We start from the raw sequence: 27,515 nt of genomic DNA on the forward strand, positions 1-27,515 counted from the left end.
TCAACATAATAAAGGCCAAAAATGACGAAACCACAGCCAACATCATCCTCAATGGTGAAAAAGTGAAACTATTTCCACTAAGATCAGGAACAAGACAAGGTTGCCTACTCTCACCACTGTTATTCAACATAGTTTTGGAAGTTTTAGCCACAGCAATCAGAGAAGAAAAAGAAATAAAAGGAATCCAAATCAGAAAAGAAAAAGTTAAGCTGTCACTGTTTGCAGATGACATGATACTATACATAGATAATCCTAAAGATGCTACTAGAAAACTACTAGAGCTAATCAATGAATTTGGTAAAGTAGTACGATACTAAATTAATGCACAGAAATCTCTTAAATTCCTAGACACTAGTGATGAAAAAATCTGAAAGTGACATTAAGAAAACACTCCCGGGCTTCCCTGGTGATGCAGTGGTTGAGAGTCCGCCTGCCGGTGCAGGGGACACGGGTTCGTGCCCCGGTCTGGGAGGATCCCATGTGCCGTGGAGCGGCTGGGCCCGTGGGCCATGGCCGCTGAGCCTGCGCGTCCGGAGCCTGTGCTCCACGACGGGAGAGGCCACAGCGGTGAGAGGCCCGCGTACCGCAAAAAAAAAAAAAAAAAAAGAAAACACTCCCATTTACCATTGCAACAAAAAGAATAAAATATCTAGGAATAAACCTACCTAAGAAGACAAAAGACCTGTATGCAGAAAATTATAAGACACTGATGAAAGAAATTAAGAATGATACAAGTAGATGGAGAGATATACCATGTTCTTGGATTGGAAGAATCAACATTGTGAAAATTACTCTACTACCCAAAGCAATCTACAGATTCCATGTAATCCCTATCAAACTACCACTGGCATTTTTCACGGAACTAGAACAAAAAATTTCACAATTTGTATGGAAACATAAAAGACCCCGAATAGCCAAAGCAATTTTGAGAAAGAGAGATGGAGCTGGAGGAATCAGGCTCCCTGACTTCAAACTATACAACAAAGCTACAGTAATCAAGACAATATGGTACTGGCCCAAAAACAGAGATATAGATCAATGAAACAGGATAGAAAGCCCAGAGATAAACCCACGCACATATGGTCACCTTATCTTTGATAAAGGAGGCAAGCATATACAGTGGAGAAACGACAGCCTCTTCGATAAGTGGTGCTGGGAAAACTGGACAGCTACATTTAAATAATGAAATTAGAACACTCCCTAACACCATACACAACAATAAACTCAAAATGGATTAAAGACCTAAATTTAAGGCAAGACACCATCAAACTCTTAGAGGAAAACACAGGCAGAACACTCTGTGCCATAAATCACAGCAAAATCCTTTTTGACCCACCTCCTAGAGTAATGGAAATAAAAACAAAAATAAACAAATGGGACCTAATGAAAGTTAAAAGCTTTTGCACAGCAAAGGAAACCATAAACAAGATGAAAAGATAACCCTCAGAATGGGAGAAAATATTTGCAAATGAAGCAACTGACACAGGATTAATCTCCAAAACATACAAGCAACTCATGCAGCTCAATATTAAAAAAACAAACAACCCAATCTAAAAATGAGCAGAAGACCTAAATAGACATTTCTCCAAAGATATACAGATTGTCAACAAACATATGAAAGAATGCTCAACATCACTGATCATTAGAGAAACGCAAGTCAAAACTACAATGAGGTATCATCTCACACTGGTCAGAATGGCCATCAAAACATCTACAAACAATAAATGCTGGAGAGGGTGTGGAGAAAAGGGAACCCTCTTGCACTGTTGGTGGGAATGTAAGTTGATACAGCCACTATGGAGAACAGTATGGAGGTTCCTTTAAAAACTGCAAATAGAACTACCATACGACCCAGCAATCCCACTACTGGGCATATAACCCGAGAAATCTATAATTCAAAAAGACTCATGTACCAACATGTTCACGGCAGCTCTATTTACAATAGCCAGGACATGGAAGCAACCTAAGTGTCCATGAACAGATGAATGGATAAAGAAGATGTGGCACATATATACAATGGAGTATTACTCAGCTATAAAAAGGAATGAAACTGAGTTATTTGTAGTGAGGTGGATGGACCTAGGGACTGTCATACAGAGTGAAGTAAGTCAGAAAGAGAAAAATAAATACCGTATGCTAACACATATATATGGAATCTAAGAAAAAAAAAGAATGAAAATGGTCAGAAGAACCTAGGGGCAAGACGGGAATAAAGATGCAGACCTACTGGAGAATGGACCTGAGGATACGGGGGCGGGTGTGGAAGGGTAAGCTGGGACAAAGTGAGAGAGAGGCATAGACATATATACACTACCGAACATAAAATAGATAGCTAGTGGGAAGCGGCCGCATAGCACAGGGAGATTGCTTGGTGCTTTGTGACCACCTAACGGGGTGGGATAGGGAGCGTGGGAGGGAGACGCAAGAGGGAAGAGATATGGGGACATGTGTACATGTAAAACTGATTCACTTTGTTATAAAGTAGAAACTGACAAACCATTGTAAAGCAATTATACTCCAATAAAGATGTTTTAAAAAAATAAATAACTGAAAAATATCCTTCCAAATGCTTCCCTCTTCCTGCATACTCCACCCCCACCCATTCACATGGGTCTGTTGGATATATTCCCACCAAATTAGTCAGACAGGTTAGAATATTAGTCTATGCGAGCAGATGTCACTTTAAAAAAACAACATTGTACCATTACACAAAGCTTACCAATAATGCCTGTCATGTAGCCACGGTTCTGATATAAAGAAAAAGAGTAATTCTGGTGAATTCAAAGGAGATAAGATTACTATAATTATGAGGCACTGCTTCTAGATAATCTCAGAAAAAAGAAAGGCTGCTTTGTATCATGTTGAGATATGGGAAGGAGGAGAGAAAGCCTGGCAAGGAGGTAGGCTGTCAGAGGGGAGCGGGTGGGAGACAGCAGTATTTCCTGGTTGTATTCTTGTGGCTGACTTAGCTTGCCTTGCTCTGAACACTTCCCTAAGAGAAAACAAGATCTCTGAAGGTCACTGGGGGAAGAATCCAGAGGGTTTGCTCAGAATAAACTACACCTCTCTCTCCTCACAGGTTGCCTAAATCAAACTCTTCTTTTTCAAAGCCCCGCTCAAATCCTTTCCCTTCTGTGAAACCATCCAATTTCACTTCAGTCTGCAACACCCTTTACCTCCTGAATGACAGTACCAGTCATAGGGCAATTAATTGGGGTGAGTATTATGACTTCAGTGGTGATGAACCAATATCTTCTATCATTATTTAATCTTTCTTGTGTTCATATACAGATTCCCTAACCATACCAGCACCTTTTTTAAGAAGGCACGGTGGCGTATCCCACCCTAGGGTCCCTCAGAGTGCCGTAAATAAAGTATATCCTCAATGCATCCTGGTTGGTTGATTAGTTTGACAAGTTTCTGGTAATTTGTTACAGCAGCAAAAAGAAACTAATACATGAAGCAAGAATAAATTGGTGTCTGTTCCTGTTACAAACCTATGGAAGATTGAAGGGCTTGAAGAAGAGAACAGGAATCCACGGAACTTACAAAGAGGTGGAGAGAAAGGATAACAAAAGCCAAAATAAAAGGGTATAGCAGAGGTCAAGGATGAGGATGGGAACTCCTGGAAGGTGGGAATCATGTTCGTCTGCCTTGGCATCCCCAGTGCCATGCATGGGGCCTGAGATATAGCAAAAATCATTGATTCAACAGAATGAATGAATGGGTGGAGGAAATGATGAAGGAAGGAAGGAGAGAGGAAGGAGAGAATGACTGGAGAAAAGAAGAGAGAAAAGAAAGTAGGTAAATGGGTATGGGGATGAGTGGCACCATAAGAGAGAAATAAGGTGGGCAAATAGCTGGACTGAAGGTTCTGGAATACATTTATGGTAAGGCTACCCCTTCAGTGAAGTGTGCAACCTATTCTGGAAACCCAATAAACAGTAAAATCCTTGTAAGCTTCTCACAAATATCATCACTGGCTCCGTTTCTTGACCCATCATTTCTTTTTTTTTTTCTTTGTATCCTTATCTTTATTTTTTTTAAACATCTTTATTAGAGTATAACTGCTTTACAACGGTGTGTTAGTTTCTGCTTTATAACAAAGTGAATCAGCTATACATATACATATATCCCCATATCTCCTGCCTTTTGCGTCTCCCTCCCACACTTCTTATCCCACCCCTCTAGGTGGTCACAAAGCACCAAGGTGATCTCCCTGTGCTATGCAGCTGCTTCCCACTAGCTATCTGTTTTATAATTGGTAGTGTATATATATCAATGCTACTCTCTCATTTAATTCCAGCTTACCCTTACCCTTCCCCATGTCCTCAAGTCCATTCTCTATATCTGCATCTTTATTCCTGTCCTGCCCCTAGGTTCATCAGAAACATTTTTTTTAAGATTCCATATATATGTGTTAGCATACAGTATTTCTTTTCACTTTCTGACTCGCTTCACTCTGTATGACAGACTCTATGTCCACCCACCTCACTACAGATAACTCAATTTCATTTCTTTTTATGGCTGAGTAATATTCTATTGTATACATGTGCCACATCTTTAGCCATTCATCTGTCGATGGACACTTAGGTTGCTTCCATGTCCTGGCTATTGTAAATAGAGCTGCAATGAACATTGTGGTACATGACTCTTTTTGAATGATGGTTTTCTCAGGGTATATGCCCGGTAGTGGGATTGCTGGGTCATATGGTAGTTCTATTTTTAGTTTTTTAAGGAACGTCCATACTGTTCTCCATAGTGGCTGTATCAATTTACATTCCCATCAACAGTGCAAGAGGGTTCCCTTTTCTCCACAACCTCTCCAGCATTTATTGTTTGTAGATTTTTTGCTGATGGCCATTCTGACTGGTGTGGCGTGATACCTCATTGTAGTTTTCATTTGCATTTCTCTAACATTAGTGATGTTGAGCATCCTTTCATGTATATCTGGCAATCTGTGTATCTTCTTTGGAGAAATGTGGGCTTCTGCCCATTTTTGGATTGGGTTGTTTGTTTTTTTTGATATTGAGCTGCATGAGCTGCTTGTAAATTTTGGAGATTAATCCTGTGTCAGTTGCTTCATTTGCAAATATTTTCTCCCATTCTGAGGGTTGTCTTTTTATCTTGTTTATGGTTTCCTTTGCTGTTCAAAAGCTTTTACGTTTCATTAGGTCCCATTTACTTAGTTTTGTTTTTATTTCCATTTCTCTAGGAGGTGTCAACCCATTATTTCTCATATATTATGTCAAAGAAAAAAATTAACTAAATAGAAATACAATTCTTCAGTATGACAGTCAAAGGGGAGTGGAGCAGCACTGATGAAGAACAATGGTTTTTCAGGCAATGAATTTTTTTAAAAAAACGTTTTTTTTCCCTGACATCTCAACTTTTCACTCCAGTGAAACTTCATTCAGAACACATACTTGAAGGATCAAGTGATAATTTCCTTTTCACTTAGACTTGTCTTCATTAACCTTATTATTCTATTGGAAAGCTTTAAACATGATGTCAAAAGTAGATTCCTCATTGCTAATTCTTAAATCCTCTCAGTTCCCATAAAACTGGAGACAAGGTCTCCGAGACTGACAATATCCAAATACATGTGTTAAGTTACCTCCCTCTCAGCAGTCTGTCCAACAGCTTTTTAAAAATATGCCTAATATTTATTGTCTTGAGTTGTAATATGGAAATTGATGTTTACAGACCCATTTTCTCTGAGCATTAGAAATACTGATTATATAAGAACCAGAGTCTCAAGTTCAGGATACGAAAGCTGTTAAATATTTGTTCTTTGCTACTGTTTCTTTCTCTTTAATCCTTTTATATTCTCATTCTTCTTCACTCTTTCTTTTTCACAGATACATGGGCATGCACATTTGCGCACACACACATATCTACCTCTAACACCTAAAGTTTAATCTATGTGCCTTAAATAATCCATAGAATAACCACAGTTAGGGGTCATCTAATCCAGTCTCCTTCAATAGATAATGAGATGCGATTCACAGCCAACAGAGATAACCAGTGAGTGATAACAAGAAATCCAGATCCAGGTCTCCTAATTCCCTTCAGACCCATGTGTTTTCCACTATAACAAACCATCCCTAAGTGCAATAAATCTGACTATGAAAATACCCAGAGCCCCTGTATCCAGTCTCTTCCTCCTCCTTTCCCTCCTTTCTCCTCCCTCTGCTCGACTTAATTCTTTGTTAATCAGGTCCATCACCGTTTTCTTTTTTCTTTAATAAATTTATCTAATTAATTTATTTTTGGCTGCATTGGGTCTTCGTTGCTGCACGTGGGCTTTCTCTAGTTGTGGTGAGCAGGAGCTATTCTTCATTGTGGTGCGGGGACTTCTTATTGCGACGGCTTCTCTTGTTGCAGAGCACGGACTCTAGGCACGCAGGCTTCAGTAGTTGTGGCTCGTGGGCTCTAGAGAGCAGGCTCAGTAGTTGTGGCACACGGGCTTAGTTGCTCCGTGGCATGTGGGAGCGTCCCAGACCAGGGCTCGAACCTATGTCCCCTGCATTGGCAGGCGGATTCTTAACCACTGCACCACCAGGGAAGTCCCCATCATCATTTTCTAAACCAGGTAGGTGGGGAATCAGATGTCTTACTGTCTTGGAGTGGCCCTGCCAAAATGATGAAAAAGGATGACTGGGGCGAATGCTGATGTTGGTAGAATTAAAGAAAAATTTAAAAATAAAAATATTCACTAGTTGGGAAAACTGTTATGTGTATTATTATATCAATACTATGAAAATGAGTCAGTTAGAAATAATAAATTAGCTTTATGCATACTGACATAGAAAAGGTGTCTCTGGTATGTTAAATGAAAAGATTTAATTGTAGACTGCGATGTATAGAGTTATATTTTTGTTAAAATAGATGAAAAATATGTGGAAGGGTACACACCAGGTTGATTTTATTGGCTATATGTGGAGTGGGCTTATGGAAAAGGTGAACTTTTACTTTCTTACTTTAGGAACTTGTTTGAAGTTTTTGCAAGGAGCAGGTCTTCTTTTTGTAATTTAAACAGCATTAACAGAGAAGTGAGTTAGCCTGGGGCATGGACCTTAACTGGACAAAAGGTAACCACAGATTCAGCAGTGGAGCTGCAACCTTGGTGACTACCATGATCGGGCTCATCCTGTGTCACATTGCCTGCTTTGGCATCTGAGCCAATCCTCAAAGAGTTGAGTCCAGATCTTTATTAAACGCTTAGCCCCCTTTTCCTTTGCTTCCTGTCTCCTCAGGCACTGTCTGGTAAATGAAGTCTTGCCCTAAAACCCAAACTCAAGTGGCCCTGCCGAGATTTCTGGGAACCTCTGTTGTCTCCATAAGTCTGCTTCCCTGACACCCAGCCCCTGGCTCTGTGTGGTTAGTCAGGGCAGGTGTGTGGGCCCTTACACAGCCCTTGCATATGGCCTTCTGCATTAGCCTCACCCACAAGCCTGGGCTTTTGTGGATGGTCTCCTCCTACCCTTGAACACCAGCCTGCTACATCTAGCATTGCTCATACGAGTCACCTCTTTGGGGTTGGATGGTTCCACCATAGCCCCAGCTTGAGGCTGGCCGCTGTGCATGGACAGATCTACGTAGAAGGTTGCCACTGTCTGGCCTGACCTCTTGCTGTGGCTCTGCCTTACCTGCAACCTGGAGTACTTCAATGTGGTTAGTTTCTGGAATTCAACAAATTACGTCATTGTGCCCCATTTGCGCCCTACACCTGGACCTTAGAGTCACTTTTTATAAGGCCAACCTCCACTCTGTACTAGATTTTTCCATCACCATGCCATGTGATATTCCTCCTTGACAACCATGGACTGGGATGTGACCTATAAAGCCAAGTTATCCCATCAGACCAAGCTTCAATAAAATGGTTTGGCTCAGTTTCACTCTGATGAATTCTTGAATAGTCTCTGCCTTCCAGCTGGACAGGGTCCCAATCTGCAGGGTGCCATTGTAAGTTTCCAAGACTCCTGAAGAGCTTACACTTTGTCATTTGATTCTCTCCTCCAGAGGAGACTGAGTACGCAGATATTGAGCTAGAGGACAACCGTGTCCCTGAAACATCAGAGCACTCCATCTCCCAATCCAGGATGTAGTGAGACAGCATGTCATTCTCCATCAAGTCTTCGCTGGATAATGGAAAAGCCTCTAGCTTTGGAGCTCAGGAAACCTGGCCTTGAATCCTGGGAGTTTTACTTGGTGGGCTTATGCAGTCACTTTGCCTTTCTGAGCCTAAATTTTTTAGATGAAGATTGAGGATACCCCCTTGGCAAGGCTCTTGGGAGGGCCAGAGAGAATGTTTGCGTAAACTGACTGAAAGTAGAGCTGCTGAGGTTGAGGCAGAGGTTGCAATCCTGTAATTCTGCCAGCTTTGCCCTTATCTACTCTTCCCATTCATACCAGCTTCCCCATCTCAGGTCTGTCCAGAGCTCTGTTACTGTACTACTTCTCTGGACACAGTGCAAAGACCACTGCTCTAGATAACATGGAGTCCCTGACATTAAGCTCAGAACTAGAAGCTATTAATATGCCTTAATACTGAGTCCATAAGATGCCTGTGACCTCAGAGATAGGTGAAGGTATTATGACTAACTGTCCTGATGTTCCTAGGACTATCCCAGTTTGGGCACTGAAAGTCCTGCATCCAAGGAAACTCCTCAGAACAAAGGAAACCAAGACAATTGGTTACCCTAAGAGAAGAAGGCAGATCCAAGGTAGGGGTCAATAGATAATGCCCAACTATTACAGAGAAGATTTGTATACAAGCATGTTGATCAGAGCATTCACTTAAAGTAGAAAGGAACTAGAGCAGGAAAAAAAAAAATCAAATTCAACCAAAGAGGAATGGTTAAAATTACAGTACATTTAGTTACATGGGTTATCAGGTAGTCACTAAAAAACATTTTGATGTACATTTAAAAGATAAATTTTCATGATATATTGCTCAATGAAAAAGCACAGGGAAAAATTATTTATGTAGCATAATGGGGGTATTATTGGTGATTTTTCTTCTTTATAAATTTTCAACAAGCAGTTTGTATTACTTTTATAATCAGACAAAAAGGTCAATGATCATTTTAAGATACTATGGGTAATGAGAAGATTAAGCTTAGGTAGACCCAATTCCTAGAGCATCAGGAGCCCCAAGGATGCCACCTGGGGTGACCGATCATTTATTTTACCTGGGACGAGGGGGTTCTTGGATCACAAAACTTTCAGTGTGAAAACTGGGAAAGTCCTGTTTACACCAGGGTAAGTTGGTCACTTTAACTTCACTATCTCTACCAACGCATGTCTTACAGCTTCTCTATAATTTGTCGCTAGCAGTGTAAGAAGCAGCTGAGACTATTGGTGAGTCTAGTGGGTAGACTCATAGCCTGTGGAAAAATAGCTGGACTTCTCAACTCAAGCATCTGCTCAAGATTGCAAAGATCTCCTTAACTGGTAGAACCAACTCGAGAGCAGGTGTCATGGACCTTGGATCCCTAGGACTCCACCCAATACCTCAGCCAGGATTTATGTAATAGGTGAGTTTGGCTGGCTGAAATCACAATGCTAAAAGCTACAGACAGAGCAGCGATCCCAGAAAAGCCCCATTGGCCTCGTGGGAAGAGACTGTTCCTCAGAACTGGAGGCAGAATAGCCACATGAAAAGGACTTGTTCTGATGATGAGTGCTGACCAGTTTCCATAAAATTTTCAATTGGGCAACAGAAAAGGAGCCCCACGAAAGAGTTAAAAAGGGGCACTGGATCTTCTGCACTCCTAGCCAGTAAGTCCTTGAAGGACATTTCCATTGATGCTCCAGATGCTATGGTATTAGCTAAGCTCCATGGTAGCCCCATTCAGTATCTTCAGGTTCCTAATCCTTAGGAGCAAATAACATTAGTAAAAGTGGAACTCAGATGACTTGGACTAAGGTAACACTGCCAGCATCATCCCTGGGTGATTTTTGCCAAGCTCTTTTCCTAAAAATACATATACATGCGTGTGCGTAGTTTGAGATAAAACCTATGTATATAATAAAACGTCCAAGTCTCAAGTATAGAGGCTCAATAAATTTTGACAAATGGTCACACTCATGTAACCAAGATCAAGATACAGAATATATCTACCATTCCAGAAAGTTCCTTTATGCTTCTTTTCCAATCAAAACTCAACTACTCATCAGAGGCAACTGTTCTGATTTGTATTTTCATAGACTAAATCAAAATTAGATACACTCAGAAACGTGGGTACAGAACTTGGGAAAGAGCTTGAAATAAAATTTAAAAATCATCTGGAAATGAAAACTAAACTAGAAGGAACACAAGAGTGGCTAAAACCAACATATAATGCATTCGAGAAACAGAAGGTGAAAATGTAGAAGAATTTAAAAATCAAAAAGAAACGAAAAGATAAAGGATTTGAGAGAAAGCGACAAATATTGAAAAGAGGTGAAGACCTAACATATGGATACTAGGAACCACCATAAAAATACTAGCTATTTGCTTAAATAATTATGTCCCATCTCCCTAGCTCCTCTCTGGTGGGTTCCCTGTCTTCTTTGAGTTCACTCATTACCCACCACACAGTAAATACAGTACTTTAAAAATAATTTAAAATCGAGGAAAGGAAGGAATAAAAAATAAAGAGAATGTAAAGGAGGGAAGAAAATAAGGAAAACATGTAAAATCCCTTCCAACTCTGAAACTGGGTATATTTGGCAGGGAGAAGAAGGCTGGCCCTGAACGTTTCTATAAATCTACAGATGACAGTCCCTAGAAAATAGTTTTCATTTTTAATAAGTCTCTGAGTCCTATAATCCCTTAGCATACCGTATGCACAGCAACATTTGGATGGGAATAGTGTAGGATTTCGCTGTCATAAATCATGCCTCTCATTTATAAGAAAAGTTTTGAGAACCTGCTTGTGCCCCCATCACTGACGCAGTGGGTCCAGGGCATTGGTGGATACTTATATCCCTTCTCTCCAACTATCAATTGCCCATCTTGCCCCTTGCTCCTAAAGAAGGCCCACCTACGTAAAACATGTGTGATGGTGTTGGTATTCTGCCCAGGCTCAAGGTGAGGACTGACAAGAGGACCTTGTCTCAGCCTCTGTTTTGCTGCTTCGCTCGAGCAGCCCACTTGACCTCTCTCCTCCACTGCTGGCAGATGCTGCTTCTTGCTCAGACTGCTGAGCCACCTGAACATTCTTCTGTTTCCACAGCATCCTCTCCTTCTTTTGCTTCATTTTCTAATGCTGGACACACTCCTGCTCAGTGAATATCCTGTGGTATATTGGTGGTCTTTGGGAACAGGCAGTATGGTGTAGAGAAAAAAGAGATGAACTAGATCTTCATTCAAGTCTGGCTTTACCATTTTTAAGGTGTATGATCTCAGTTCCCTCATCTGTTAAAGGCAAATGGAATACCAATATCTACCCCTCAAGATCGTCATGGGCATTAACACAAGATGATGCATATGAAAGAGCTGAACACATAGTTGGTGCTCCGTAAATAGCAGTTTCTTTTCTCCCACTGGATGGACTGTGGGCCGGTTGATCTCTAGATGAATTGATGTTTGTAGGATGACAGTATCTGTGCCATCTGTAGTAATTTAGCACTGATTAGGAACTCAAACAGAATGAAAGACACAAATGTATGGCACAGATGTGGTCTGAGATTTTTGATATCCCAGTTTTGTTTTGTTTCAGATTTAGAAAACGGATAGGTTTTGTTCAAATTTATACTACTTTTTAAATAAACAACCCCATGTTACGTAGTGGCACAGGACAAGAAAAAATGCCTTCTTAGAATTAATATTACTTATGTCACTTGATTTTGGTTCATATGAATCTTTTAAATCCCCTTCTCCTTTATCACACACACATATACACACACCAATATTGCCAAAGGTAAATATAACTGGATTTCTTGTTGAACTGGTGCCTTCTCTATAATGATTTTTAAATCAAAAGGAGTGATTGTCTTTGATGAAGAAAAGCCTGTATAGTTTTTTCCTATAATAGTTTTTAAGAGATGAATTAGATAATCAGAGCCTGGCTGCTTGGGGCCTAAGTAAGTGGAATGGTCAGATGGCAGGTGTCAGGGTAGGTCAGTTGTCATCAGCAATTACCACCTGAAAATCGGCAATTTTCCTATGACAGGGAAGTCAGGATGATACCCTTGAAAGAGTGGTTCCATGTCTGCTGCCATTCCTATGACCTTGGGGAAATCGTATCACGTCTAAGAAGCTATAGTTTTCTATTTATAAAATGAGGCATTTCTTGTAAATGATTTCTAGGATCTCTTCCAGCTCTATAATTCCATGATTCCTTGAATACAAAAGTGATAATACAACAAAATCAAGTGCCAGGAACAACAATGGAGGCCAAATGAGCTAGCCTGAGAATACTAATGCAATGAACTTAAAATGGGCCTGAAAAGCAAAGAAAAATATGCTGTGGCCTGAGAATGGATAAATTAAAAGATGAGGGAAATACTGATTCAGACAGAACAATGTATAATTGGCAAGGGGGATATTTCATCATAATCTCTTCTAGCTTTTGATCTTTGTACTTTACTGTCCCACGGTTGGAACCCAACAAATCTCATGGGTTGCATTTGAAGGTGAGCTACTGACATGCTGCTAAAGAGGAAGTATTAATATTATAGAGTGATAAATGTGGGAACAATGACATGTCCAAATAGGGTAATTAGAAAAAAAGCATGACGGGGTCCAAGTTACTCTGGACAGTAATGAGGCATGTACTAAGCAGAGAAAAGTCAGGAAAGACAATTTTCAGAACATGAAGCAAATATTGCAGCTCTTTTCCTATAGAGAAAGATGGGAGGTACTAGGGAAAATAACAGAACACATGAATTACATGATATCTTCATAGTACTCATGGCAATGGCAATGTGGCCCAGAGGTGTTGTGGTGTTTGTGTGTGTTTACTGAGTGAGATGGCATCTCCATTAACAAGAATCTTCCTACCACCACCTCACACAACTCATTCCATTTTAAGTTGAATCTGGTTTTTAGTTGTTTCTTCTATGGGCTAAGACACAAATTTCTGTAGCACTGAATCATTGGTCCTTGTTTTATTTCCAGGACTATAGCGGCTAAAACTCTGAGTCTGTTTAACTTTGAAGACAGCTTGTGTGCACCTTTGACATCTCTTTTCTTCATTTGTAACTTCTGTTTCCCCTTAATGGTCTAATACCCACAGGTTTCGCCCTCCTTTCCTCAGAAGTTTTGTTACCTACACCTGGCTTTCTGTAGCAGTCCTAGATCTCCTTATTTCTGTCTCCATGTCTGCCCCAGGTTCTCTGCTGAGGTTGCATTTCCTTGTTTGGTTCTTTCATCACATAAATTTATACATCCTGACATATGCAGGCTTCAGCCTGTGAATCATGTAGGTTAAGGTCCACATCTCCATCTGCAAGGTAAGCACTATAGTGTAGTTGCTGAGATCTAAGTGCTATCTCCATCATTTCCAGATTGAAAATATGGGTTGCCCACAGCTTTCTTCTTGAAAAGTTCATGGACTTGCAGCTCTGGTACCACCAAGCAATTGCTGACAGTCCCATTAAACACATTTTTTTTTTTTTGCAGTACGCGGGTCTCTCACTGTTGTGGTCTCTCCCGTTGCGGAGCACAGGCTCCGGACGCACAGGCTCAGCGGCCATGGCTCACGGGCCCAGCCGCTCCGCCGCATGTGGGGTCTTTCCAGACTGGGGCACGAACCTGTGTCCCCTGCATCGGCAGGCGGACTCTCAACCACTGCGCCACGAGGGAAGCCCCTAAACACATTCTTTAACACTTCCACAGATTAATTTGCCTGTATTACCTCATTACAGCAACCACATCATGTATCTGGTACAGCATTAGATTCTGGGAAGAAAACTCAGAATGCCTTATTAAAGGCAAATTTGTCAATATATTAGTCAATATATTAAACAGTTTAGTATAGTAGGATGACCATGGATTTGGAATCATGAACTGAGTTCCAGTTGTAGCTACCACTGACTCTTTAGTGACCTTTGGCTTTGGGAGGATTGAATCAGATCATAATGTTAAAATGTCTGGTAAATTCTATGATACCTGGTAGTTGCACAGTAATTGTTACTACCTTTATTCCTTTTCCTGGGAACCAGTCCTATGTTGCATTTCCTGAGACTCCTTAGAAATCTCAAAGCAATGCATCTTCATATCTTCATTTGAAATAGGATTTCCTAGCTAAGAAAATTATCCTGTTATCCAGGACAACTGCCTTTCCTTAACAGTGCATTTTCTTAAGTGTGATTACTGACTCTGGATCACTTGGAGTGATTTTTCTTCTTTGGGGAGGTACTCAGTCTGACTACCCCACTGCACACACCATCAGCTCTTGCACTTAATCATCTGTGTCACTCTCATGACTTTGAATTAACTGCAGTGGAATAAACAGAAGGTTGTTTGGCATGTGGCTGCGGCTGAGTGAGCATTTCTAATGGGGGCTGAGCTAGGGCTGCTGAACTTTCAAAGTTCTTGTAAACTGAAGAAAGAAAGCAAATGCCAGTTTTTGATAATGTTGAAAATCTGGAGGAAGGCCAAAAAAAAGAAAAAAGTAAAAGAGATTTTGGTTTTTAATTAGTATTTTTAATATGGTCAAAAAGGATTTGTTGTTTCATACATCTAGTGTCTTATATCTTTTTTTTTTCTTTCTTTTTTTTTTTTTTGCGGTACGCGGGCCTCTCACTGTTGTGGCCCCTCCCGTTGCGGAGCACAGGCTCCAGACGCACAGGCTCAGCAGCCATGGCTCACGGGCCCAGCTGCTCAGTGGCATGTGGGATCTTTCTGGACCGGGGCACGAACCCGTGTCCCCTGCATCGGCAAGCGGACTCTCAACCACTGCGCCACCAGGGAAGCCCTAGTGTCTTATATCTTGTATTGTGGTAACTTACAAGCACTTTGTTTAATAAGGCTAAATGCTCAGCATTGCTAACACAGATTAAACATAACCAAAAATAAGGTGGGTGATCTGACATAAACAAAAATTGAACTAATATCCAGCGTGATCTGAGACTTGTAGAATGTAGCAAAAAAAAGCACTTAATTCACCTCTCATAAGTTACTGGACTCTATTCTAGCTCTTCTCTGCCAGATGGAAAAGTGTGGTGGTTGAAACAGAGACTCTAGAACCAGGTTCATTCTGTTCAAATCCTGGCCTGACCACTCATCTTTGTATGACTTTGGGCAAGTTATGCAATCTCTGTGTCTCAGTTGCCTCATCTATAAAATGATACAACCTACTTCATACAGTGGTAGTGAGAATTAAATGTAATAATATGTGTAACATAAAACTGAATAAGCACTACACTATTAAAATACCTAAGCTCAGAAGGGATCATTAGCTTCCATTCCACGACTGAACTACAATAATTGCTGGGCTGTTCTTTCTTATTTCTATTAATGTAACCAATATCATTGATAATTTAGAAAGTTCAAGCACTCTTCCAGGTGAACGGAGGCAAATGATTCTAGCAAAGTCCACGCGTTCAGCACTCAGAATCTGTCTCCTTGTAAATTCCACATGTTGGTCTTAATTTTACATGTGGAAACATATGGAATAAATTTCCTCCCTTTTCTGCATGGCTGTATCCCTTTAATGTGAGGACGGTTCTAACTCTTCAGGCTTTGCTGATTAAACAGGTGCAATTCTTTCAACTACTCCTGATATGCTAGATGTTTTCCAGCTGTGTTCCTGGAACTCTTTAAGGAGTCACAAGAGGAAAGCATGAACTTTAACCGAGGCAACACTGAGGCTCGAATCTTGTTTTTGGCAGTCCTCCAAGTTTTACCTGCTTTCACTCTTAACCTCCTTGCTCCTGCTCTAGAATTAGCTTTCTCACTTTGTACCTTTAATAGGACTTTAGCTCATGTCTGTTCTCTGGTTCTTTCTGCACCTGCTTGCTTTTATACCATCTTGCTGCTGGGACCCTACTCAGACAGGACCCCAACTGTCCTAATCAGGTCCAACCCAGTTCACAAACTAATGGGTTTCAGATCCTGTAAATTTTCATTTTTTGTAAATGCTTTTAGTTGTCCTAAAGCCCCTGACCTCTGAGCTAACCTTTCTCATAATAAGCAAGGGAACAGAATTAATGGGCCTTCTGTTAGTGAATCCAAGAGGCACTTGATTGTAAGATACACCAATATTTTATGTCACACATACACAGAGTGTGGTCAAGTAAATCATGACACGATGCTTTCTTATCACTTAGAATTTTTATTTATACTTACTGAAGGAGCTCTTTTAGACTTATTTAGCAACAGACTTTTTAGTCCCATGTCACTCTTGTGCATAAATAACCATCAAGACCCATCATGTTTCAAAAGTTTATTTTTAAACTGTTCATGATTAAATATCCGTAAGGTGATTAAAGGGTCAACATACTAGGTTGGTTAGGTAGAGCTCCTGGACTTCTACATTTATCTAGGCCTTCAAAAGCTCAGAGATCATTGTTTCGGCGTTCTCCGTATGCATGGTAACATCTGAGAAACATCTTATTTTGAGGCAGAAGTGGATTTATTTGTAGCTAATGAATCTTAGGATTCAGGGCTCCTCGCTAGCGTAAGTCCCTTCCTATTTCTGTAGAGACTATGTCATCACAGAATTTTGTCATATGAAAAGATCAAAAAATACGCAGTCACAAAATCTAGGGAAACATATGAAGTCACGCCAAGCATCTAATTAATAAAAATATTACATTTTTGGGGATTATTGTATTTGTCAACTTTAAAAAATCTGTAATTTTTCATGATTTATTTTCTCTTTCTTAATCTTCACTGTCATATTTTTATTCATAATTTTGTATTCGTTTTTTCCTAGAGTGGGGGTCTGTAAATTGCATAAATCTAGGGACCAGTAATACCTGGATTAGCCCCATTTAAGTATAACTTTTAAAATACCTGATGGCAGCTCTAGGCCATTGGTAATACACACACCATCATAGTGATATGCTATTTTATGACCCATCCTTCAATTTTATGTGTGTAGCTCCTTTAACATTGATGGAATTATTTTGAGGCATGTTGAAGTACACCATGATTTCATTAGCATTTCCTATTTGACTAAGCCCCAGTGTTTTTTCCTTAATTGAATTACATGTTGTTGGAAGTTAAGAAGTTTCTGTTCAAAGTTAGCTGGAAATTTCTGATGAATTGATGTCCTGCCCAGTGTATGAGTTGGTTACACCAGCCTCTCATTGTTTTAAAATCCTTTTACGTATTCCCAGAGATTTGGGTGTTTTTCTCCTGCCTTTAGTTGATATGTTTTATTGATACATGATAGTAAATCATTTTAAATTTTGTACTTTTAATCATTTCAAGCTTATAGAAAAGTGGCAAAAATTGTGTGAAGAATTCTTGTATACTTTTCCCCAGATGCCCCAATATTAATATTTTACCACATTGATTTCTCATTCTCTAACTCCCTATGTTTATACATAGTTTTTCTCAACCATGCAAGAGTAAGTTAGAGATATGATGTCCCATTACACCTTAATGCTTCAGTATGTATTTTCTAAAAACAGGAACACTCTCATAAATAACCATAGTATAACCATGGAAACCAGGAAATTCACAATGGTACAAGTAACATGCAATCCATTGCCAATTATCCCAATAATATCCTTTTTAAGGTCTAGGATCCAATCGAGAATGATGTATTTACTTGTCATATCTCTTTAGTCTCTTTTGAGCTGGACCATTTCCTCAGGTTTTTCTTTTTATGACTGATATATCTGATGAGTCCAAATCAGTTACTCTGTAGATTATCCTTCAATTTGGGTTTGTCTCATGTTTTCTCATCACGGAATGATGCTGTGTTCTTCTCATTGCGTTATTTCAGGTGACACATGATTTCTGGTGTTGTTAATCTTACCACTTGGCTAATAACCTGTTTTCCAAGCTTCTCGACTATGAAGTTGATAACTACATATTAAGCATGTATGTGTGTTTTGTGGGAGTATAGAGATTATGTAAATATCTTGTTCATTATCAAACTTTTAGCTACTAGTTTTAGCTTCCATTGAATGCTGGTGGACTGCTTTTTATAAAGTTTCATTGAAACACAACCATGCCTAGTTTTTATGTAATGTCTGTAGTTACTTATTTGCTACAACAGAATTTAGTATTTGTGACAGAGACAAAATATCCCCCAAAGCTTAAATTATTTACTCTATGACCTTTTATGGAAAACCTTGCTGACCTTGCTCTTATGAGCATGGTAATCTAGATTTTAACGAGTGTGTAAATATTTAACAACATGGCTGCAGTATATGGTGTTTCATTGAACTTAGTCTATACTTGATAACTTACATATCTTTTCAGCTTTATAGCCTATTTTGTCCTTTTACATTGTATTTTGTAATAAAACTATGAGATTTATAAAAGCAGATGAGATTAATGTATCTTTGAAATACCAGCTGTATAAACTGTACAGAGTGGTATGCTAACATGGATTTTTAATAGATACTCTTTCATATTATGATTTGTTGTAAAACTTCACAATTTGGAGTAGAAAGGACCCTGATAATAATGTTGAGCTTGATTCTGACTCCCTCGTCTTCCAATGTCTTCAAATAATGCTGTCAGACTAGCCTTCCTAAAGGACAGCTTTGGGTTTCTCATCCCTGGTTAGAAAAGCATAAAGCATTTCAGACTCTCCCCATACCCTAATTATCAGGAGCCACATTTCTGAGGCTGGCACTGAAGAGCCATCGTGAACTGGGCCTAACCTAGGCTGAAGACGGGAAGAGGGCAAGACAGAGGTGGTCTTAGAAATTAGAGGTCTTTTCCAACAACATGGTCCACTTCTAGCCACACCTTTCTTACCGCTTTTGATAGCTCAAACTATCGACCCTTACCATAAGTAACTCATATTTAGATTTCTCTTCAGCTCTCTCTCTCACACACACACCCATCACATACCTAGCTTGTAGCCTGTGTTGGTACAATCCCTTGATCTGTCCTTTCAAACTGTCTCCATGGATCCAAATCTTACCTGCTTCAGTTTAAATTCTCTCTTTAAGAAAGCTGCTCTTCCTGCCATGCGTTGGAAGTCATCTTTCCCACCTTTGGACACACTTTATACTTTCTCTGTACTTCTCCTATGGAACTTATTTTCTATCTTGACTTACAATTCACTGTGCACATAATTTATCCTGCCACTATTTTATAAAATGGGAGAGGATAAGCTTTATATCTGATCTCCCTTTGTAGTACAGTGTTTCCCCCTTAATAGATCCTCAATAAGCAGTGACTGAGGGACTCACAGGTCTGTCAGTGTGTCCACCCTCACCAGAACACCTGATTGTGAGTAGTGTAGCCGGGTACACAGGATCTCTTGGGACCTATGAGCTCCATTTGCTGTAAGGAAAGAGGCTAATCTGAGAGGTTCTGGGCCACTTTGCAGTCCCATTCCTTGTTACTCCACCTCTAAAAGCACATACTGAGAGCACTGTGAGGTGTAGGAGTTGATGTCTCCATCACAGGTCACTAACTATGTTACCAAGCCCAAGTTTGTACTGCTCACTGCATGACAAACCAATAAATGGAGACAAGTTATTAGGGCAAGGAATAGGGACTTTATTTGGAAAGCCAGCAGACCAAGAGGATGGTAGAATCATGCCCAAGAACCATTTTGCCTGAGTTAGAACCCCAGGCTTCTTTTATACTAAAAGGGGAGGGAGTAAAGTCAAAAATTTCCTGGTTCCAATCTGCCTCCAAAGGGAGGTGTTAATTTCTTCCTCCCTGCAGTCATTCACAGGTGGATCTGGTCAGGATGTTTCATGTGAGCTAAACAAAGATATTTTAGCATAATGCTCATTACCTGGGAGGCAGGGTGCCCAGAGATGGGCCATTATGTATAATTTAAGCTTATTAGGCAACATCCCTTTAGTGATTAACCTGTAATAGAATACAAAGTTTCTTCCCTATTACAATTCCTCACTTTCAATCTCCATTCCACAGTCTTGTGGGGAAAGGGACAAAGACCACTCTGGCTACTTCACGCTGAAAGGGGGGGTGGGCAATGAATATTCTTTAGAATCTTTAGTCAGTAGTAACATTTTTTTTTAATCTACAACTATTTGAACCTGATGAAACCACTTAGCACATTGTCATCTAATTTATAATTGAAATTGGGGTTGTTTCCAATTCCCAATACATATACTAAATTCCTGTGCCATTTGGATAAAATTAAACAAATAGGTTGACCCTTCTCTAGCTACAATAAAATTACCATTTACTTCAGTTGGATAGGCAGACCTGTTCGAGGCAAACTCATGAGCAGAGGTTGGTATAGTGTCCAAAGTTTCAACACAATTGGCAACTGCTCGGGCTTTTAGAGCATTTATAGATTCTCCCTCCTGGGCAGATACCTGGAATGGCCTATGATACAATATTTTAAAGGGGCTTAATTTAAGCCTGCTTCTGGGAGCCACTATTATCCGTGGCAGGGCAACTGGAATGGTCTTATTCCAAGTTAAATTAGTCTCTTGACATATTTCAGAGATGTTCCTTTTTAATGTATGATTGATTCATTTTCTTGGTTTTACCCATCGATTGTGGTCTCCAGGACGAATGTAGTTTCAATGCTTTAATCCAAATCAGGGGATAAGTTCCTTAACCACCTCAGATTTTCTGCCCAGGTAGGATATGCTTCCACCCATCCTGAAAAAGTATCACCACTAGTATCTACAAACACTAGCAGGTTATCTAAAATTTCCTGCAGCTTGAGGCATTTAAGTCTTTTTTCCAGTCCTCGGTGGGGCAAGTTCCCGTGTCAAGTCCTCATCTGGGGAGGTCTGACAGCAGTCTGAATTATTTTAAGCGCGAGTCATGCAATTCTGAGTGACTTGCTGGATGGCCTTTTGTAGGTTAGGCCCATTATAGAATTTTTGAATCCATTGTAAGGTGGCACCTCTCCCATAATTGGCATTATTATGAGCGTGCTGCAGCACGCTGTCGAGGAGCACCCCAGGAATCAAAACAATTGTGCATTACATTTTCAGTGAGGTGTGATCCAAGTGAAGCCCCACTCTTTTTGGCCCTCTTTGTCCTCTTCTGAATACACTGGCTGGTATTTGGACCAGTCAATCTGTGGGAGAAGTGATACTCTCGCCTCAGAGGATACTGTTTTAGATTAGGTGTCCCAGCATACTTTTTTAATGGGATTCATATCGGCCGTATGTTTTTGGCCTTCCCTGGGGTGCAGCTGGCACACATTTCCGGTCTTACCTTTTCACAGACCCAAGGAGGTGGGGAGAAGGGGAAGAGCTCTCCCTTTCTGGGGTTTTTACAAGTGCCGTTTGTAGGCTTAAAGTGTGTTCTGGTGCAGGGGGGATCTGATATCAAGCTGTTCTGGTGAAAAACTTCAGGGTGAGGTCTATCAGAAAGTTAATCAGCTCATCCCCCACTGTCAATTTTACCTGGGGCTTCTGTGGGGAAATTGGAATTCATGGCTCTCGGGCCCAGCCGCTCTGCGGCATGTGGGATCCTCCCGGACCGGGGCACGAACCCGTGTCTCCTGCATCGGCAGGCGGACTCTCAACCACTGCGCCACCAGGGAAGCCCAGTTCTTGTCTTTCTATTGTTTTTCTTATGTTTTAGCCTAGGACAATCTGTTTTCCAATGTTCTTCCTCCTTACAGTAAGCACATCGCTCTTTCCCCAATCGTGGCTTACCTTCCTTCGGTTACTCCCCTTTCAAAAATCCAATGCTGCTGCCAGAAAAGTGGCATTTCATTTTGCTTCTTCGTTCTTCTGTCATTGTCCCCTGTTGAACATTTTAAAAGCAACATCTACCAACTGAGAAGGGTTCATTCCAAATGCACCGTCTAATTTTTCAACTTTCTCCTGATATCTGAGGCACTTTGCCCTCCCAAAAGTTAAGTATTTTCAGGGACCTCAAGATCTGCATTAAGATGACATCCATAGGCCTGATAAATCCTTTCCAAAAATTCAGTTTTTTTTTTTTTTTTTTTTTTTGCTGAGTTTCTTGAATTTTTTTCAAACTCCTTTGCTTTGTTTCCTCTTTTCAAAGCCCTACTGAGATGCACCAGTAAATACTGCTGTAACAAGGTCATTCCTCTCTCACTGGGGTCCCAGTTTGGTTCAACTATGGGTCCTGCCAAGTGGGCTTCAGGTGTAGGGGATCCTCCATATAAGGAGGGTTGTGATCTTTCCAAATAAATAAGTCTGAGAAATCCAGCTGGCTGATCATTTGCATTTAGCCCCATATGAGATAACAGCAGTGGAAATTACCCTGGCCTGGGAGGGGCTCCTGGCCCAAATTGGGAGTCCTGTCGGGTCTTAGATGGTGATACTGGACCAAGTCCCTGTACCCCCGAAACTAACACAGGACTTTCTAATTGATCTCTAGAAAGAGGGGAAGTCCTTAGTCCCAGTGTCAGGAATTGGGGCTGGATAGGAAAGGAAGGGGTAGATATATTGGCATAACGGCCAGCTCAGCTGGGACAGCCAGCTCAGCTGGAGGAGTTAAGGTTTGAAGCAACATATCTTCTCTCATTCCTCTCCTTTTCTTATTTTCCCAGATGTAACGGCACAAATGCTTGCTTGCATATAAAGGATTTCATCATTCTTTCCCACTTCATCACAAAATAGCTACAGAATCATTCAAAAGCCACTGTAAAACCATGAATATCAATTGATCATCTCTAACCATTAAAAAGAAGCCTTTTAGCTTTGGCATCGACCAACTGGGATTACAATGCAATTGAAAAGAAAATTGGTTACTGCTGTGACATACAATTTAAGATAATTATGACTGATATCATTTACCAGGATATAGCAGAATTTTACGAGTTCCATATAATTTCTAGAGTGTGTATATTAATAATGTTTACACATATGATACAAGTTTGTTTTTGTTTGTTTGTTGCGGTACGCGGGCCCCTCCCGTTGCGGAGCACAGGCTCCGGACGAGCGGGCTCAGTGGCCGTGGCTCACGGGCCCAGCAGCTCTGCGGCATGTGGGATCTTCCCGGACCGGGGCACGAACCCGTGTCCCCTGCATCGGCAGGCGGACTCTCAACCACTGCGCCACCAGGGAAGCCCTGACACAAGTTTTTAATCACCATTTATTTGACAATGCTTCCCACATAATTTAACATACCAAATAAGCCTAATTACTTTAATATTCCTGATATGGAGAGAAAACAAATAATTTGAGGTGTTCCAGGGACCCTTTGGAAAAACCTCAAAGTTAGCTAGAGGTCAAATGAACTTCATTTAGAATTTGATCTTTGGGAAGTCTGTCAAAAATATCAAAAAGTTTTAACCAGTGATAATAAAAGACCTCAATGGCAAATACAGATCACGTAAAGAAACTCAAAATCTATTACCAAAAGCACTTTAATATTTTAAGAAAACTTTGTCCTCTTAGAGAACCAAATTCAGGTTGTGTACCATTTTACCTTTAAAAATCATTTTCTTAATTAACTTTAATCTTAGCCAATCCTGACCATGCACAAAACTTTCAGTTTTCCTTCTCCACAAACTTTCCATAATTTTCTGTATCCATATTATCTGTCCCACACTTTCTTTTCCATTCAGAGACAACCGATTCTAGGACAAAACCACGATTTTCCCTTTAACAAAATGCATTTTCATTCTTCATACCTTCTTTGATGAAAACACACAGCCTACATCTTTGCATACTGATATGTTTCCCTTATAATTCTTAACCTTAAAACCTTAATCTCTAGTGAAAACCAAGAAGCAAGTAATTGTAAACTGTTTGTCATACCAGCATTTGCTAATTGACAAATTTATGCTTTAGTCTTCCTCTTCTTAGGAGAGGAAGATAGGTAAACTTAGACCTGCCCAGCAATTAGCATTCTAATATTTTATCATATTTGAGATGACCCAGGTAGTCAACGAATTCTCTTCAACTAACAGTTTCAAGTTATGAAAACCTGGAGAGACTATTTTACATAGACATTGCTAGAACATAACTATTCCCAAAACATAACTATTCCTATAGAGTTTACCTAAAACTCTAACCGCATTTATCTCTATTTTATTTACTTAAAAGCTTTCTCATATTGTTATTTTCCTTGCTGATAAACTTAGTAACGGAAATAATAAGGTCTTATTTGATTTCTAGCAAACCTAGATACTTCTATTGTATTATACTTAATGTTGATGACTCTAAAGACGTGTCTGTATTAATCAGACCAATAAGCTTAAGCTAACTTTAATACCAGATATTAATCAATTACTGAATATTTCCCAGACCATGTGAACTCAAAATTCATTCCGGCCAGTCTTGTATTTGAGTATTTATATAAGCACTTAATTTCCTTTAAGTTAATTAAATAAAGCTCTTTTACAAATTAATTTTGACAATGCCACACATGTACAAACACAAAAAAACAGGGACCTCACAGTTGTCATTCCAAAATTTCAGCCATGAATCAGCTACAACAATGTAAAACCCATCAGTTGCTAAAGAGGTTGGATTCAAAGCATGTTTCTGACAGACGGGACAAATCAAGGTCACTGTCTAGATGGCTACACCATTTATACTAATGTTTATGGAAAAGATACGTCTATATCTTTTTGTCGCTTGTGGCGATTTTAGGAACTAAGTGGAACATTTCTCTTCTTCCTGGGAATGTCCTATTCTTGGACAAGAACAGACAAGGTTTTTGTTTGTTTGTTTGCTTTTTTCCTGTTCCTTTCCTCCATTTGATATCAGTAAAAGTTTTAAATATCACAAAGCTGATTTGGCTGTAAATGGAGAGAGTACCGAATGAAATGAAACAAAAAACCCATAGGAAAAACAGAAAATCCTAAATAAACGCTCAAGTTTAGACTTGGGGTTTTACATATACCAACCACACAGTAGTTCATAAACGATATCATTAACACAGCAAGGGTAGCCGTACATGGAGCACAGGGTCCCGGGATAACCCTGCTAAACCCCTTGTGGAGATCCTAACAGGTACTGTGGCCACACATTGTTACAATAAAATATCATCTCCCTCTCATCCATGGGTTCATAGCTGTAATCAGATCACTTATTCAAAAATGCACCTCAGAGGACTTTCTTTAGGGATAGTTGAAACATTCCCCATTTTTTTTTTTTTTTTGCGGTACACGGGCCTCTCACCGTTGTGGCCTCTCCCGTTGCGGAGCACAGGCTCCGGGCGCACAGGCCCAGCAGCCATGGCTCATGGGCCCAGCCGCTCCGCGGCACGTGGGATCCTCCCGGACCGGGGCACGAACCCGTGTCCCCTGCATCGGCAGGCAGACTCTCAATCACTGCGCCACCAGGGAAGCCCCATTCCCCATTTTTAAAGACAGAAATTCAAGAAAACTGCACACACAAACTGCATACACAATCTCAAATATCCAAAGAAACAAACCGATTCACAAGTCAGGTAAAAGTCCAACAACTCTCTCCTCTCTCCAGAGGGTACCGCACCCAAATACAAAACAAATTGGCTTATTCCAGAGAAAAAGCTCCAGATGGAGAGGAAATACAACTATTTCCTCTCTCCAACAGGGTATCTCAAACAAACTGGCTTATTCTGGAGAAAAAGCCCCAATTGGAGAAGAATAAAGTTTCAAGCTGTATATACCGGAGTGACTTACCCTACTGTATAGAGCTGTCAGCTCCCAAATGCTGATTCCTTGCTCCTACTGCCAAGCGCTGGGGCAGCCGGTGCTGCTTCAGGGAATTTTGAAGGGAAGATATCCCAGGACAAGCGACCCCAGCAGCTGCTAGGGCTTGACGTGAACGGGCAGCCACGAGCAGCAAGTCTCCTGGTGGGCTGTGCCTAAATTTGTTATCGTGTCTAAGCTCAAACTGCTCGCTGCACAACAGGCCAATAAACTGCGAGAGGAGCTGTTGGGGCAAGGAATAGTGACTTTATTCAGAAAGCCAGCAGACCAAGAAGATGGTAGACTCGTCCCCACAAAGAACCATCTTCCCTGAGTTAGAACCCAGGCTTCTTTTATACTAAAAGGGGAGGGAGTAAAGTCAAGCATTTCCTGGTTCCGGTCAGCCTCCGGAGGGGATTTGTTAATTTCTTCTTTCTTGCAGCCATTCACAGGTGGGCCTGGTTAGGATGTTTCACATGAGATAAACAAAGGTACTTTAGCTTAATTCTCATTACCTGGGAGGCAGGGTCCCCAGAGATGGGCAACTATGTATAATTTAAGCTTAGTGATTAACTTGTAATAGAATACAAAGGTTCTTTGTTCTTTGAACAAAGGTTCTTCCCTTTTCCTTCACCTTGGATTCCTGAAGGAGAAGGCAGGATGAGGTCAGTCTGAGTGTTACTGATTCCTTCTGTTCAGAGTTCTTGAACAAGTTCTTTGCCTTGATAAGTTGTTCTTCCCACTGCTATCAACAGTGCCTTAATCTGATTTTTTCCAGGTGTAAAGAGATAGGAACAGGAAAAAAAATGCATTGTAGGTCAATGCAAAGTAGCAAAAAGAAGAGACAAACTTCAGTGTGGGGAGACCTAGGTTCCAATCCCAAATCTGCCAGTCACTGTGGAATCTTAAGTAACATATAACTCTGCCTGAGATCCAATTTCCTAACCTGTAGAATGAGAATAATAATAGCTACCTTATGGGGTAGGTGTTAATTAATGTGCAACACCTGGTATAGGTGTTCAGAAACTTGTTAAATGGAACCTTGGAGAAACTGGACAAAAGGACTTTTTAAGGGGTCATGTTGATTATGAATATACTAATGAAAGATGCTGCATCCATAATTGAATAAATTACTTTAAAAGTATTAAATAAAATAATTTTAATGTGAAAAAATACATTTAAATGGAAGCTGGAAGGTATGCGATATAAAGCACTAGTGAAGGAATGCTCAGACAACTAGAGAAAGACAACTTCTACATTCGAGAGGAAATTAGGTAACAAGAATGGGTATTGATTGACGCAGGTAAGATTGCAGGTGGGATGGCAAAAAGTCGAGGTCATTTCCACTACGTGACTTTGTTTGTAAGATTATTTATTTATTTATTTTTGGCTGCATTGGGTCTTAGTTGCAGCCCGCGAGATCTTTGTTGAGGCATGCGGGATTTTTCGTTGCAGCACGCAGGCTTCTCTCTAGTTGTGGTGCACAGACTCCAGGGTGCCTGGGCTCCAGAGCACGTGGGCTCTGTGGTTTGCAGCACGTGGGCTCTAGTTGAGACACGCAGGCTTAGTTGCCCCCAGGCATGTGGCATCTTAGTTTCCTGGCCAGGGATCGAACCTGAGTCCCCTGCATTGCAAGGCAGATCCTTTACCACTGGACCACCTGAGAAGTCCCTACTTTGTGACTTTTATATTCTCCATCGAGTAAAAGGCATGGTCATCTGGCAATGAGGCAGGATAGGGTTTAGGAGGATGATTTGATATAGACTACAGAAAGTTAAATAAAATTTGATATGGGTTAATTCAATATTAGGCTATTACCATATGAGAAAATTGGAAAGA

General features: G+C 40.4%; 1 long non-coding RNA gene across 1 annotated transcript in view; it reads right to left on the minus strand.

The window, feature by feature from the left end:
* Positions 1 to 26,005, minus strand: part of LOC307194894 — a 182,928-nt gene extending 156,923 nt beyond the window's left edge. The window contains exon 1 of the long non-coding RNA XR_013830653.1: positions 25,668 to 26,005. This is a non-coding gene — a long non-coding RNA (uncharacterized lncRNA). The remainder of the gene's footprint in view (positions 1 to 25,667) is intronic.
* Between the last annotated feature and the right edge of the window lie 1,510 nt (positions 26,006 to 27,515).

Source organism: Stenella coeruleoalba (assembly GCF_951394435.1).
Source record: "Stenella coeruleoalba genome assembly, chromosome: 1".
In the NCBI taxonomy this organism is placed as follows: domain Eukaryota; kingdom Metazoa; phylum Chordata; class Mammalia; order Artiodactyla; family Delphinidae; genus Stenella; species Stenella coeruleoalba.